The 4114-nt window shown below is 38.8% G+C and overlaps 1 long non-coding RNA gene across 1 annotated transcript; it reads left to right on the top strand.

Annotated features, from left to right (window-relative positions):
• The first annotated feature begins 1666 nt into the window (after window positions 1-1666).
• LOC146331382 (uncharacterized) lies at window positions 1667-3435 on the top strand. The gene is made up of 3 exons (XR_014772447.1): window positions 1667-1933; window positions 2597-2742; window positions 2949-3435. It is a non-coding gene; the product is annotated as an uncharacterized LOC146331382 (long non-coding RNA).
• Window positions 3436-4114: the final 679 nt, after the last annotated feature.

The following is a 4114-nucleotide window of genomic DNA, read 5'->3' as shown; positions in this document are numbered from 1 at the left end:
AACTCTTATCAGGAGAGCAGAGAGAAAGATGTTTTTAAAAGTCGTTTTTTAAATGTCTTCAGCTCTCAGTACTTTTGTAGCTTCTAACTGAATCTCTGTGGTATGAAGCTTAGTTTCTTTCCAAGGTCCCTGGATTTTCCATGATTTAAAAATTGATTTGTTTGAGTATATTTTGGCATAATTATGTTAATTAGGCACACATTATGACTTGGGATGTGAACTAAAAGGATTAATTTCATCTCGACTTTACAATTACTCAAACCAATTAATTATCAGAATAGTTGGTGGTTTATTTAATAGTTGAAAACTAATCGAGTAGTTGACCAATTGTTGAAGCACTAGTTAATGAGTTAATGGTGTCAATTTGATGCTTAGTACTGTTCATGTGATTGTGTCCTCGATTCCTGTGTTGAATGCACCTCTCCATCTTAAATCCTCAGAGACTTCACGTTGAATTTTTTAGCAGTAGTTTTTACAATGAAAATATGCAATAAAGTCCAGAAGGCCTGGGTTCCAGCAGAGAACATTAATAGAGAGAAAAAGACTGTAACACAGAGAGGCAGAGCCAGGCAACAAAGAGAGATGAAGTTTACAGAGCACAGTTCACATACTGTAGGACTCCCTGTGCCTTTCCATTGGCAATGAATTTTTTATAGCCCCTGTTGCTCGTCGTTCCCTCTCTCGCCTTTGAGTTCAGCTCTTCTGGATGCACAGCTTTCAGAGCGCCGCCAGCCTCGACCTTCTCCTCTCTTCTCTGAGTGAATGGCATTTGTATTGCGGGAGGAGGAAGTGATGGAAGGGAGGGAGAAAAGAGGAAGAGAGGGGAGGTTAGAGCTGGGCAAGGTGGAAGCAATTGCTACTGCATAGATGGATGGAGAAGTGCCTTCAATGTCAGGTAGTCATGGTAACCTGTCACACCGGAGTCATCACAGAATCGTCGGGAGCGAGTTCAGAGTGATGGTAACAACTGGTTTAGCGCATTTCACCTTGCACTTCACACAAAGGCAAAGTGTTTTGTCTTCCAGCGGAGGAGTGTTATAGATAATATGTCAAGTCAGTGTCACTGTGTGGAAACAAACCAAGCAAAATACATAAAACGCCGATACACTGCATGTTTACAACCCCATACTGAGGACACACATACTAACATAGTGCCTACTACATACTGAGTCAGTGCTGCATACTGCCGACTAAATAAACAATAAAATACAGCAGACTGTTCACACTTAAGTGTACTCAAGGAAAACATCTTCTCTACATCACATGACATTATTAGAAATTGTTAATACAAATGCAAATTAACATTTCCTGTTCCACTCAATGTCATATTTACCAGTATTATTTTAAAGGTCCCATATTATGCAAAATGCACTTTTTCAAGGTTTTCCAGTGAAAATTTGTGTCCCTGGCCTGCCTTCAGACTCCCCTGATATGAGATCAATCCTCTCTCTCCCTCTCTTGCTTGCTCCACCTTTCAGTGAATGTAGGCCAAAAGGTCAGTTTAGATTTGTGCCCATCTATGACGACATAGCCGGGCAAGCCTCCTCTGAGCAGGAGACACTCCCTGTGCTGCGTGTCTGTACCGCCCGCTGAAAACCGAGGAGTCCGCCTCCTGGTCGCCATGTTTTTCTCCGGTAAAGCTGCACAGGCAAACAGAGATGTCGAAGGCACAAGGAAAGCACCACAAGTGCTCTGTTGTTGTCTGCAGGAACGAGCACAAATGTCTGCATTTACTCCCATCATCTGACCCACAGAAGACCCAGTGGATTCATTTTTATTATTCATTTTATTTTTAAGTCAAATTAATTATTATTATATTAATTACTTCGGACTGCTTCTTCATCGACGGTCAATACAAAGCAGGATTCACTTCAAAACTGAAGCTCAAGGATGGATCAGCACCGACTGTGACATAACTACAGACATGGCAGCGGTAAGTTTTATCATCTTTATGCTGCTTTACTGTGTATTTAGCCGCTCATCCTGCCGTTAGCATCGCGGCTAATATGTGTAGCATCTACTGTGTGCTCACACGCTGGAGTATAATATTGAGGGAGAGTCATGATAATCTGTGTGAACGTTAAGCCTCATGTGAAGCCAGTTAACTAAACAGAATAGTAAGTTGGATGCTGGTGACTGTTTTTCATGTCAGTTTTTGTGTGACTTCATGCTGCTGGGTTTGTGTTATCGGCTCTGTTGTTACGGATGCCGAGTCCTGCATTACATTACAAACAACACAGTTGTGGTGCAGGACATGCAGGAGGAGGAGAGGGACGCGTACATAATGACGACTGTTTTGCTTTGATATCAATACAATTCATAAAATCATGTGACTACATGGGTTATCAGTCTTTACTCACAAAAACGGCATAGTAACAATGACCAAGTCACACACATCAGCTGTTATTATAAATATATTAGGCCCATAGCAGTGTATGATCGCATATATTGTCTCAGTAGCATTTGAAAGACTCTTGGTGTTTCCATTTCTTGGAATGCTGTGCAGGTAAATGAAATTGTGGTTACTTTTAATTTGTAAAAAATATTTACAGTTGTTCATTATTTACATCTTTGATTTTCTCTGCTGTACTTTCAGACTCTGCTTGGCTGTCATGTATCACAGTGAACCTGCTGACAAACAACACATCACATCTGGTGGAGAGCAACTCTTCAAAGTGCACTTCCCAAAGACCATGAGAGGAGCCTGCAGAACAAAACCAGTGAAGACTGAGCCCATGTTTTGTAAGTGTTACATTCTTTTATTTGTCACTAAAATTAAGTCATGTACATGTTGTATTTACTGTATCACTAAAAAACAGTTGTTGTAAAGGTTTCAACAAAAAAAAGGAAATAAAATAGAAAACTAATAACTTATATAAATACACACATAAACATAATGCACTGACTTTTTTGAAGTCTAAACAAAATCTTTGTGTAATATTGCACAGGATATGTGGCCGACTTAATGGAGCTCATCTTTGACAATGTGTTTCTGGACCCGATGCCAGACAGGGATGAAGATCCAGAGGACCTGAGTGCACGGTATGAGGAGCCAGACAAGGAGAAGGTCATCGCCAGCTGTGTGTCCTGGTTCAACTAAGAGGAGGTCTGAATCCAACATAGAGGCCCTGGGCGTCAGGAAACATGGTGCGAATCCTAAGAACCAGACAGGCTTTGACGAGGAGTGACGAGGAAACCTGAGCACCAGCTCACAACGCTCTGATAGGCTGATACCTGTAACGAATGAAACGTGGAAAAGATGTCCAGTTAACAGTTTAGCCTCAAAAACATCAATCTTTGATGTGTCAAAGTTTTTTTTTTCAAATGGATTCAGTGAATCTTTCAGTTTACTGTCATGGATGATAGGTACATCATTTGACATGTTATACGATGTGATATATGCGATTCAATAAATGCCTCACAGTATGTGTAAAACTTGTCTCCTGTGAAGTCATGTTTAATATGAACAGTATCTGTTTATTTTGGGGTGTGCTTCTCCATTCATGGTGTTTAGTGAACACTGTAATGTTATGCCGACTTAAGTAATGTAAAACAAACTGTAAAAAATCTGACATATTTATCTTCATAAATACAACTAACAATATTGTGAAAATCTTTTCTGTCAGTATCATGAAATAAACCCTGCAGGATGATGCAGGACCCTGACACAAAGCAGAGGGTCTTACTTCATCCTGAAGAGGGTTATTTTACAATACTGACCTGCTCACTGTACATTATCCTGCTCAATATACAATGACTTATCACAATCAGAATCAGATATACTTTATCGATCCCAGGAGGGAAATTGGTAGTGTTACAGTTGCACCCATTCAAGGAAGACTATATGTATACATATATATATATATATATATATATATATATATATATATATATATATATATATATACAAATATAAGCATATAGAATATATAAGTTAAGATAAAAATATTCTGTAGAGATAAAGCTTTTAAGAAATAAAAATAAAATATTAGTTAACATGTGCATTGTGAATTAAACTATATACAACAGAAAAAAAACTAAGACATGTAAGAATATCTGAACATATGCATTTGTATGTAAGTGATGGACAACAATATATACAGCAGTGGTACAC

This window comes from Lutjanus erythropterus, chromosome 2, assembly GCF_056507025.1.
Source record: "Lutjanus erythropterus isolate fLutEry1 chromosome 2, fLutEry1.hap2, whole genome shotgun sequence".
In the NCBI taxonomy this organism is placed as follows: domain Eukaryota; kingdom Metazoa; phylum Chordata; class Actinopteri; order Lutjaniformes; family Lutjanidae; genus Lutjanus; species Lutjanus erythropterus.
Note: the sequence above shows the minus strand (reverse complement) of the source record. Positions and strands in the feature narration are given on the sequence as shown.